The sequence below is a fragment of the Branchiostoma belcheri genome, unplaced genomic scaffold, assembly GCF_001625305.1.
Source record: "Branchiostoma belcheri isolate BF01 breed outbred unplaced genomic scaffold, Haploidv18h27 scaffold56, whole genome shotgun sequence".
Taxonomy (NCBI): Eukaryota; Metazoa; Chordata; class Leptocardii; order Amphioxiformes; family Branchiostomatidae; genus Branchiostoma; species Branchiostoma belcheri.
In genome coordinates, this window is record NW_017804198.1 from 250513 (window position 1) to 263335 (window position 12823).

The window sequence follows — 12823 nt, forward strand, 5'->3', positions numbered from 1 at the left end:
TAACCCTAATCGTAAGTCTAACCCTAGTCCTGAATGATGATCCAAGCTCTAACCCTCACCCTAACTCATAGCTAACTCTAGTACTAACCCTAACCCCAACTCAGAGCTAATTCTAGTACTAAGTCCTAACCCTAACCCTAACTCTAGCCCTAAACATCTGACCTCTCACGTATGTGCACGTGGCAGCTCAAGAATTTGGCTCAACACCGGGTAGCAGCAGTCGTCTGCTAAGGACCTTCGTGACCTTCATGACCTTCATGACCCTTTAGACTCCAGACGACAATTTCCGCATTCCGGATGGCCGATGTCTACGCATAATAAATAGGAGACAGTTAATCAGTATTCCAGTCATGCACGCCTTAAATTCAGTAAACAGTGGCAAATTGAGCCAAAATATACGTGACATATATATAAATATATAGCATTACATTTCGTTTCAAATATCGGTAAACAGTATGGTTACTTTCACACACATGTATTTTAAATCAATAACGGGCGTTTACTTTTTTTTTTAAATTTCAGTAACTAGCGGTGATCTTTGGACGAAACGGTAACGATAACAGTGTTCTTTGGACATCATAGAGGAATCACGTGTCTAAAGAACTAATACGAGGCGAAAAAAAACTCTATTTGGAACTGTCTCTAGATCTTTTTAGCCTGTAATGTCTCATGGGACGGAATTAACACAGAAAAACCTTTTTGATATCCCATAGGAACCGTCGTTGCTAGAGTTGACGTCGCGATTAATTGGATTCCTAAGTTCTAAAGACTAAAGAACAACATGGCGGCTGGACTTGTCCTGTTACTAGTGGCGTCTGCAGCATCTTTGGCTACTGCGGAAACCACCGTCCGGTTTGGTGAGTTGCCTTACGTCTTTCTCATACCCTACTACACTATTTAATAATTACCAGTATTAACAGTGTTATATTAGTATATTCTGTGCTGTATTATTCTAAAGGGTTTGTGTCCGTTAAGAATTGGAAAGTTCTTTTATTAATGCCATAGAGTGACGATGTTCTACCGAAATTGATTCCTCATGGATCAAACACGCTCCGTAAATGCCAACAGCTTAGCTATATATTGGTGCAGTCCTTCTTTGAACTGCTAGGGGATGCTTTTAACCCATGCACTCCATGATATATCGTTGTTACGCACATTCGTCTAGTAACAGAAGTATTGTTTTGGGAGGCTACAATATGGGTTTTGCATTTGTTTGTCCTGGTAGACAACACGTGGATGGCGGAAGTTTGACAAGCAAAATAACAGGGATAAAAGCCTGTTCGTTTGTCGGATAGTGATAAAGAATTAGAGATCAATATGGGCAATTTAGGAAGTGGAGCATTGCATACATGTACTTGCTCTTAAGGTCTCTTGTGTCTTGTTATTTTTAGAACTATGAAGCGAGGCATTGTTTTTTTCAGGTGTGGTCGGTTTTTGGCAAAGGAGGGAGGGTTTGCAAGTTGCACTATTTTCTGATCCCGCGTACATCGAACACAAGAAAGGCATACTAGGAAAAGTGAGCAAGGTTCTAATGAATGTTCCCAGCGCCCTTCTCCTCAAATAAACACCGAAAGCCTGCAAAGGGGTCTAGGCATCTCCCCGGTGTATGGATGCCTGTGAGTAACAACACGCTCTGTTCTGTATATCCCGCAGGTGTCCTGTCTCTGTCAGACTTCCCTGCCGCTTCTTCCGCCGTGAAGCTAGCTGTGCAGTATGTGAACGAGAAGCAGCTCGTTCCCAACGTCACTCTCAAGTACATCGAGAACTCAACAGCATCACTCACCTCCCTGGACCTGATCAAAGACGGTTAGTTCGGTGGAAAAAAATTATCGTCTTTTATTTGTTTTGGTCCAACAAAAAATTCTCTCACATGGAGCTTTAGGATGTTCCTCAGTAGACTGACGTGACCCAGTGAAGCTTATCACGTGGCTTCTTTGAAGTGTGACATCTACCAGATACCCATGACCCAGTGTTGACGTCACACTTCAAAGAAGCCACGTGACAAGCCTCACTTGGTCAGTCTGCTGAGGAAGACCAGAGTGACTGGTCGAAAGCTCTAGGTGAGTGAACTTTTTTTTGTGTTGGTTTTTTCGTGTTTTGGTTTCAACTCTGAAAATGTACCAAGAACACCTTTGGAAGTTCATGATAGTATCGTCATTTATTTATATTAGGCTTAATGATGTTATAGGAAGTCACTGAAATGTCAGGGCAAAGTCAATGACAATGCTCTGCTTATTTTTAGTGTTGTCAGTAGAAATAACCCCATAGCATACTGAAATCTGTGACATAAAGATGCAATACCACCGACAGTAAAGGGCTCCTTTTTGTTGTAGACACCGTCTGGCTATTCACTGGTGGTACCAAAAATTAGGGACGCTTGTATCTTGTTTATGCCTATTTCAAAAGCTTCAAATATCGGAATGTTTAGGTTCCGATTGCAACTTCAGTGGGTGTTATATATTCCATTTTATACGTCATCACTGCATATGGCTTTTAGTCGACTTCTTTATCTGAAAAGCACTGTATATAGGTTTTGAGAATATTTTTGCTGAGAATGAGTAAAAAACTATGTGAAGTTTGAAATACCTGATTTCTTCCTATAGAATGTTACCAGGCATCACAAGGCGTTGTGACAATTATCGGGCCGATGACTTCGTCACAGGTGAGATACATGTATCAGGCTTATTCTGGGCTATGCATATATTATCACAGGAACTTTCTAGCCGTTTGAAGTTGCTAATACGATAGTGTATGTGTTTTCCTATCGTTTTAAATAGAGGAGTTGTCTCTTTAATACCACAATATTGTCAATCGTAATAATGTGGTTCAAATATAAGCTTTCCGATAACCAAACATTGTTATAATCACAGGCCCCTATTCAAGCGAAAAAAAGAAACGTTTGGCTTAATATCAATAAATTATCGTTTCGAATGGAATACTTGTCTTATAATTACCACAGTTCTTGTATTGTCAATCGTAACAATGCATTCAATGCATTGCGCTAACCGCACATTGTTATAATGGCCCTATTAAAGAATCCTATTTGAGAGAAAAAAATATTGGCTGATTAGCAATAAATTAAGTTTACTGGGAAATAGTGTTGCTCCACCCACAGGTGGACTGTCTGACTCCCGAGCCGACAGCCGAGGTTGTCAGACTGTCACCGAATGGAACCCTAACTTAGAACATAGCCATTTCCCCGAAGTTTACTTTCAAACTTGTTTAATATCAGTTTTTCTTGTTCAAATTCATTTTTTCTTGTTCCATGTCAGTTTCAATACAGCATATGTCTTTCAGAAAGCTGGCCTGTTTGTGTTTCAATCCTCTTGTCCCTTGAGTGATTAGTGTACACCAATGGGGGGGGTGGTTCAATTAAACCCCAAAAAGTGTGGTACTAACTAAAAAGTGTGGATAACTAAAAAGTGTGGTACTTATTTTGTGCAAATGAGTTTTAGTACCACACTTTTTTGGATAGTACCACACTTTTTTGCACTATGGGGATATAGACACAGAAAATGAAAGACTCTCATTGGCTAAAGGGTTGTGGCCATGTTCTAAAAACAGTTTGATATACAACATTAGTACTTATTGTCAGTATTTGAGTTTATAATGCTCTACATTTTGATCATTTACGCCACTTGCGTACTTACGTACATTTAGCCTGTCTAAACATGAACGCCATTGGTTGCTATGTGTAGATTATAACATACTTCTTCTCAATAAATACTGCAAAGTAAAATCATAAGAGAGAACCTTAAGTGAATGTCAATGATTCAGTGATTTAACCTCTAGGTAAAAGCCAGCAGTCCTGTGAGTTCTGGATTGTCTTTACCCCGGATCGTCCCAGAAGCGACCGACCCTACCCTGGAGAACACCCGGCAGTACCGGCAGCTGGTCCGCATCTCCTGGCCAGACAGTGTGCTCAGCAAGGTTCTCATCGACCTGCTGGAGCATTTCAGTTGGGACCAAATGAGCCTTCTCGTCTCTAATGATGACTTCGGTAGATAGTAGACCAGAATACTATAACAATTTTACTGTAGTATTCTTCTTCTTCCTTCAAACTGCTTAATTGACAACTTTATCCAGAACCATGTTTAGGCACGCTCTAAATTTTCTACGTGAATCCAGTACCGAGTACGAATCAGAACCTGTTTTAAAATGGAATGTATTTGTTGTATCTCAAACATGTACTGTCCATAATGTATATGCTCGTATTCTGTAACCATTTGTATCATACCCAAATTGTTATAACATAATAATATATGCTTATAATATATAATTTGGTGGTCCATATGCAGGCGTGCATGGCCTGTTGAAGTTTCAGCTCCTGGCAGGACAGAAAAGGTGGCGCATCCACACCATACAGTCTTTCGACCCGACAGAGATTGCTGTAGACATTGACGTTCGGACGCAGCTCAAAGTCATCAAGAACACAGGTATTGTTTGAAAACATACAGTTGTAATTATCTAAAAGGTTAGAAAGTACAGGTTTGAAATCAGAAAATTGATATGTCAATTATTCAACCATTCCGCTGCCGGATGTTCTAAATAGTACAAACTCCAAGTGCTGGAGTTTTCAGACCCTTATGGAATAGGGGCATACTTTTACATGTTTGGTCCCTTTCCTCAAAAATACGTAAACCTTACATATGTAATGACATTAATGGAAAGCGATGAGCTCTATGACAATAGGATATACTAACTTATATGTCGTCAATTAAGCACTCACTTCTAATGTACTATATATAATTGGCAAAGCCATATACATTTTATTGGCGTGGCTAATCTATTTATATCACTGTATATATAGGAGCCCGTATCATTATCCTTCACTGTCTGGCATCTTACGCGGCGGAAGTCTTACGACAAGCCAGCACCATGGACATGACAGGAGAAGGTTGGGCCTGGGTGGTCAGCGACGGGATAACTGGATTTGTAAGTTTCATTTCTTACTGTCGGAAGAGGGGAGTATATTTTCGGGGGTGTTAGTTTGTGTCAAGTTTGAATATTCATGTTTTAAAATGAGTAGGCGGAAATAAGGTTTCATTTAATATGATAGGCCCTGGCCTCAGAGATGTGGTCGCCGGGAAGTTACTAAACATAACACTTGCATGCAAAACAATTACTATGTAGTGACATTGACATATATTGTACCTTGTACAATTGTCGAGCGATGAATTCATTTCCGTAAATAATTTCATCAGGTTGGTAAACTAATGAATAGCAAAGTTCTTCGATCACAACCATTTGTTTTTCACGACCCGACGTTTCGATAGCCGTCTGTCATCTTCATCAGGGCAATTCTGACTGGTTTACTGTGCACTGACGCTAGATGTAACTTGGTGCATAGTGCACTAAAGGTGTTACATAGTTTACAGTGCGCTGTTACGTGGTTTATCATTATTTTACTGTGTTATCATATAACGCGAACTATATTCAATTCAAGCAAGTTTAAAATATCTGATTTTATGTTGTTGTTGTCTTCTTTTCATTTGGGTTTGCTGATATGGCTACATTTATCCAACTGCTCTGACAAAAACAAAGTAGTCATTTATGAAGAAATAGAATTACTATTACAGGATCTATATGATAACGACAATGGAAAAGCGGTCGTACCAGATTATCTTCGAGGTCTGTTGGGGCCGATTCCTCCTGCTACTAATGGCGCCCACAGTGAGGAGTTCATGGCGAAGTGGAGAGCGGCCGACCCGGCGGTGTACCCCGGGGCAGGAGGTGCTGATATCGGGGTCAGTGTAACACATTACAGCAGGGGATTCACATTAGGTTGCTGGTTTGTGAGGTGTCATCGATAGTTGATGTCAAGCCCTGGTCGAATACGTCTTGCAAGAGAACCTAATATATTGTGAGATTTATCGCCACGATTGTTCCAATATGACCGAGGTTTGACCGGCTAAATTGGGGATGTCCAAAAGACTTAAATGGCCAAATGGCCATTGGCAAGCTCTAGTATTTACTTGAAAGATCCGTTCTTACGCAAGATCACTCCTGCAGCCGTACACGGCGAGATGGGCAGATGCGGTCCTGACTCTCGCACAAGCCTTACGGAACCTCCAGACAGACGGCGTCACGGTGACTCCTCAGCCTCTGGACTGTGCCTGTGATGGCGGGGAATCACAGCCATGGGCAGACGGGCCTACAATGCTGCACTATCTAAAACAGGTAGGCGTTATAATGTCTTCTTGCTGATTGTATTCCTTTTGATATTTAGCCCAAAAGACGTGCATGCATCAAAGCGTCTCACTTGATTTTTACCTCCATGAAAAATTGAGGTATTGTTTTTGGCGTGTCTGTCTGTGTGTCTGCGTGTGTGTCTCTGTGTGTTTCCGCAACTATGTAGTCAGCATAACTTCATAACTCCTTTATGGATCATGATGATATTTGGTATGCTGATAAGGCTTAGGAAGACAAAGGTCAAGGTCAAATACGGGCCTCCTGGGGCCTCCACCTTGATACTGCAGCAGAACGTTCGTTTCTTGTATCTTTTGTCCTGAACATGGTATGGTCTTGACTTTTCTTGTGAAAGACATCTTTTCCTGTCAGAAAAAAGTGGTGTGGGCTTGGTCCCCCTAGCAGCTTGGTTTGAAACTGCAGGGGACTTTCTGGCTAAATCTTTAAAACCAATAAGTCAAGATAGGAACAACGTATTTTCATCATATTTGGTGTGTAGGTAGTGAGTTGTATATAATGAAATGAAAATTATGCAACTGAGGAATTAATTTGCATAATTAGGGAGGAAATTCTATTATTACTGTATTTCATATAATTATAGTTCTTTTACACATATAATCTATTTAATATGTGGCAGGAGGAACTTTAACAGATACCACTTATGCTAATGGTGACCTCATTTGCATAAGTAATGTGAAAATTCTGTGACTCCTTATTGGTGAATGATGTGAATTTTATATATCATCAATATACATATATTATGCTAAGTTAGATGCCATTCGCATATAATTAATAAGAACATGTTGAAATGAAGTATGACAAAGCAAGCCCATATTTCCTGGAGGTATGAGATCTCTGAACTCTTGTTACTTATTAATTTTAACCCTAATGCTTAGGTCACATTTGAAACGGCGCCCGTTCGGCATGTCCTCGGCGTAGACGCCGGCCGGCGTCATGACGCCGAGCGTGCGCCGTACTGTCAGGGTCACAATTAAATGTTCCTTTACGGCTCCCTGTCGGGGCCTGCTTGTGCTCCGGCCGGCGGCTCTCATTAATATTCATAAACTTTTGCGGCCGGTTTCTGTCAGGGACCCGTCCGGTGCCCGGTCAGTCGCCCGTCTTGACCCGTGCGGCGTGTGGTAGGGTGCCGACCGGCTCTTACAGTTCGGCCGGGCAGCTGTCAGGTCCCTGGCGGGTTCCTGGCGGGATCCCGACGGGCTCCTCTCGTGTTTTTGAGCAGGTACATATATAAGCGCTGCACTGCCTGCTACCGTTCACTTCAAGTAAAGAGTACACGTCAAGTAAAGAGTAGACTGAAGTTGGCGATGCAGCGTTCAGTGCAACCTGCAAACAACTTACAAGCCCGTCTGAGGTTGAGATTGGTGACAACCTACATGTAGGTCTTCTGGCATTGGTAGCTGAAGAAGAGAGGCAGGCAGAACTGGTGCGTCGCAAAAGTAACCGAGGGCCTACTTTCGAAAGTACTTCAACAGTGACGCAGAAGTACTTCAGCAGTGACGCAGGAAGTGTGCCGTGGCAGCTCCTTGCTATTGAGCAATAAAACCACTGAATATCGTTACTTCTGATGAAATTTGGACTGAAAATAAATGCCAATAACTTCTGATTCCATTTTATTACGAAGGCATATGATGTAACAAGAGATAATGTCAGACACATTCTATTCATGTTATGATCTGTTTTATGAAGTTTGGGCCAAGAGAGTCGTGCCGGCTGTTTTCCCTTGCCCTTCGACATTCTGACACACAAATACAAGGTGTAACACACACAAGTACACGATGTAACACACACGTGGTGAACTGTGCGACGTAGTCTGAGGCAGGAGTTTATATATGCTCCCTATAACCCCCTTTTCCTGACCATCTGATGCACTGATCAGCACATGTGACGTCATAATCTTAGGCAGGTGCCTGTTCGGCCGCCCGACGGGTTCCGGGCAGTGAGGTTACGGCGTCGCTTCGGCGTATTTCGCCGAACGGGGCCCGAAGTGTTTTTAACTCTGAGTTAAAATCGATTCGGCGACCGCGCGGGGCCAAAAATAGGCCGGCAGCCGTCGGGAAGCCCGCCGGTCTCCGTCCAGGTCCCGTTCGGTAGTGCCAAAAAACACGCCGAACACGCGCCGAGCGGGCCCCTTTCTTGTATTGTGACCTAAGCATAAACAGTACACCTAGGGTCCGCGCGGACCCCAGCACTATATATTCTGTAATATCTTTTTTGTTTCTAAAGATTTTTAAATGCTGAAATTTTAGGTAATTGTTACCCACAAAGTTGTCTCTCAATACAGTGACAGAAACTCCGTTCTACCTATTTATAAAAAAATTATATCTGATTTTCTTTGGGGTCCGCGCGGACCCCCAGCCGGCTTTCGATCATAATGGATACACTGGCGTTCTTATACATTACCTTATTTCTGTTTTTATATGTTTTCATGCACTCATCGTATGTCTACCATGTTTTCAGAGAATGGTGTAGTAATAGAATTAAATTTTAATAACTTTGGTGTAATTATGATGTCATATAATGTCAGAGCTAATAATATAGTCCGCCATATTGGATTTTGACCAATGACGTCATCAAATTAGCATATTCTATGCATATTAAATGATTTAACTTATATTTAATTATGTAAGATGTTATTAATGTTGAAAAAGAAGTGTAATTTAAAATAAAACTCGGAAAATTTTTATGTTTAAACCTGAATTACTTCTATTTTTAAAAAAAACTGCCTGCTAGAAACCCGTTGCCATGGCAACACAAAAAACATCAACTTACTAGTATTAAACTAATATGAACTTTTTTCCAGAGACATTTTAGGAGAGGTCTCCAAATTTGATACTTCTAGCGCAAGCCGTTTAGCCGCTATCTGAGATCAAAGTTGGGCCGCAAAAGCCCTTTCAGTCTGAAATGGGTTTAAAAATCGGGTATTTCTTCTTGTCTTCTTTTCTTCACCAAAAAATAGAAAAAAGTTCAAAATGTATGATTTTTGTATGTAATGTGGACACAGAGGTTCCCACATCAGTTTGCAAAACAATTGAGCTGGTAGTATGTTGATAATTTCTAAAAATTAGCAAAAAACTGCTCTGGGGTCCGCGCGGACCCCAGGTGTACAGATTAATCAGTCCGGGAAGGTGTACTGTTGAGGGTTAAATAAAAGCTGCTTGAAAAATGTCCTCTGTAGTCCGTTGCAAGGGAGACAACTGAATTCGAAATATTTCATTTTTAACTAGTATGCAAAATGTATGCTGCTTACAGACCCTATAATTCTTATATGATGCTTTGATGAGTGATGCCATTAGCTTTTCGAGCAAAATTAAAGAATGCAGGTTAAACACGAGAAAATACTATAAATAATCTACACAACAAGAATACATATATTTTACCATGTATAAATCATAATAGAAGAGTAATCTTGCAGGTGGAGACAGACGGAGTGACCGGTTATATCCGCTTTGGCCAGACGGCAGCCCGATTGGACGCGGAGTATAACATCGTTAATTTGAAAAGCGATGGCTGGCAAAAGGTAAGGTTATACGAATTAGAAGTTTATGCCATACCGTTGGAATTCCAGGAAAGCAGGCCTTGACAAAGATCTAATGCTTAGGTCACATTTCTAAATCGGGGCCTGAACGAAAAATTAAAAAAAAAAACATACCAAAAATATACACAAATAGTGACCATGATTATTATTAAAAACCATTTTGTGTTTTGTTGTCTCTTATATCGTCCTTTTTGTTTTTAAAAGCTGTCCGACTGGACCCCGTGTTGGAATTGTGACCTCATCTCAGCATAACATTTTTTGTAACAAGGCACATTTGCAGAGCATATCAACGACTACACCAATGATACTCTCAGGGATCCGTACCATGCCAGCTGAATTTTTAAAAGACACATGCATGACACACCATCTCACATCTTCTTTTATTGTTATTATTGAAGAAAAAATGCAAAGACAATGACAAAGTGGGACTGCACTCAAGTTATACACTTATTTTAACAGTCCACTTAATACTTAACTTAACATGAAAACAGATACATGTACATGTGAAGAAAAATCCTCCCCATATAATATCATGTAAGCAGAAGTACTAATGCTTGCTAAATGACCAAAGGAATTGCAGCTGGAAACGTTTAGTATCTCTTATATAAGCTTGAGTAAGTAAACAAAAAATTGAGCCTCTGGGAACAATATGAAGTCGAGCACTTTCAACTATCTCACATCTCAAGAATAAATTCATTTAGCGAACTTACAACTATCGTAAAACGTAAGCAAATAGATGACAGAGTAGGAGAAATTATCTTGTTTCTACTGTTCTATCTAGTATTACCTGTGTTATCCCAGGTCGGTAACTGGAACCTGTCCACTGGGCTGAACATCCACTCCGACGCAGATATAAGATTCGCGGGTGGGGCGACTGAAGTCGCTCCGTATGTGTCCGACTTGACGAACAAAACCCTGCGAGTTGTAACCATCGCAGCGGACGGCTTCGTGATGATTTCAGACACCGATGAAAACGGGAAGAACGTAACGGGGAACGACAGATTTCAGGGTTAGTCCGTGTATTCTTTGTGATGATTAGTATCTAATATTATTATTGATTTACTTTACTTCCCCATGTTCCTATACGTTCCTATCCTCTCTTATTTTATTGTAAAGGAAAATGTAAGTAGCATATAGAACGTTTTTGTAGTTAAACTGCGACACTTTGAGTTGTTACTGAGTTATAAAATTTGATAAATGTTTATCATATCAATAAAAGAATAAAAGGATGGGACCCCTGTCGACTTTCCATAATAATGCATCTTTCTTTTGCTTTATATGGTAACGACGTTAGGTAGGAATGAGGTCTTGTTATTGGAAATAAATTGCAGCTGAGCCTCTGGCTTCGTATTTTGTAAGTGCAGAGGGATTTTTGTTGCAGCCTTTTAGGTCATGAGTTTATGCCACGAATGTTTTTTTGCATTCGTTCCTTCTATATGACAGCGTTTCATGTCTTCTGTAGGATTTTGTATGGACTATTTCAAGTGGCTGTCCGACGAGCTAGGATTTAAGTACGAGTACTACGAAGTTGACTCCGTATATTACGGCATTTACGACTCGCAGACTGGACAATGGAATGGGATGATCGGCGATGTATTGTCTGGGGTAAGACCATTGTGTACCTGATTGTCATCAATGGCAAATCATCATATTTAATTACATGCTTTCGTCTGACAATATATTTTACCTGCTACATAAGTGTGATCATTGAAACACTAAAATTAAAAGAATTATGTTATCTTAGAATAGTTTTAAAGAAACAGTCTGTATTTTTGGTCATGTTGGCTATGGCTCGCACCTCCAGAACCTTAACCTTTGTTACTACTAACCAACAAAGGTTTGCTGAAGTTAAGAAACAGTCTGACCAGAATTAGGCCACGCCTACCTTCCGATGCAATCCAATCAAATTTGCATTTAATTTGATTCAAATTAAATTGCGAACGGCATCCAGACTGCTGCTGATCTACTACCTAGTAACTGCCCCCCCCCGGCATGCCCCAATCTTCCGTGTACCTAGAATGTTTTAAACATTTCGAAACATTCGGTCGGTGAAGAATTACCGTTGCCAACAGCCCGACTCACTCCCGACTATATATACAGTATTAGGGCAGTGTTCGGAAGGCCTTTTTCGGCTGTTTGTGACATGGGCTTTAGAACGTGAATCTCTTATTCTTCACAGAAAGCTGACATCGCTCTGGCTCCTATAGCTATCACATCCGAGCGACAGGCAGCCGGAGATTTTACTCTTCCGTTCTATGACAACGGAGTCACAATGGCCATAAAGAAACCAGAAGCAAGGTGCGTTACGCATGTAAAATGATTATGATTAATTATTACTAGTACACCGTCCTCTGAAAATTTCATGGCCATACAATATACCGTTTACAAGTTCTATGAGCCCCCCCCCCCACTCCCCGTCCAAAAGACCCCAAAAAGTATCCTATTTATCATGCTCGGCCATGGACCTCCGGTATGAAGTTATGCGGAAATAGTCGTCTGAAGCCAAAAGTTGACTATGCGCTGAGGCGACCGCCCTAAGCGGGCGCCCATTCCCACCCCAGGCAAAACCCGTCGTGGGTTGGATGGGTGGGCCGCTTTCGGCTCCAGACGCGGACGGAGGCCCCTGGCCTGACCCGGAAGAATGAAGTCATGCTGGTATTGCATTGTGGGAAATGACGTCATACCTTCCGGCCCAATAGCCGAGCATGACAAATAGGTGCTCAGATAGGGTCAATTTATGACAGTCACTGCTGATTCTTAACTGTTTGATTCCTTTGTGAATTTCAAATCATGTTTGTTCGTAAACCCTTATTTCAAACATATGCATTGTAGTCGGTAGTATAAAGTGTTTTATTCAGCTTCACTTCAATGTACGAAACTATATTCTATTTGTAACGACATACGTGTAAGGTCGCATTGATAAAGTAGCGCACGACTTTTACGCCCCGGAATATTCACGCAAGCTGGCTGTGACGACAATGTCCTAAACTTCGTCTCACGCAAACAAAGCAGGTAAAAGTTACACACCACATTTACAACTACGCCAAAAAGGCAGTTACTCATTGGCAAGCAACTGGA

General features: G+C 41.1%; 1 pseudogene; it reads left to right on the forward strand.

Moving 5' to 3' along the window:
- The first annotated feature begins 781 nt into the window (after positions 1-781).
- LOC109481467 overlaps positions 782-12823 on the forward strand; it is a 17089-nt pseudogene continuing 5047 nt past the window's right edge.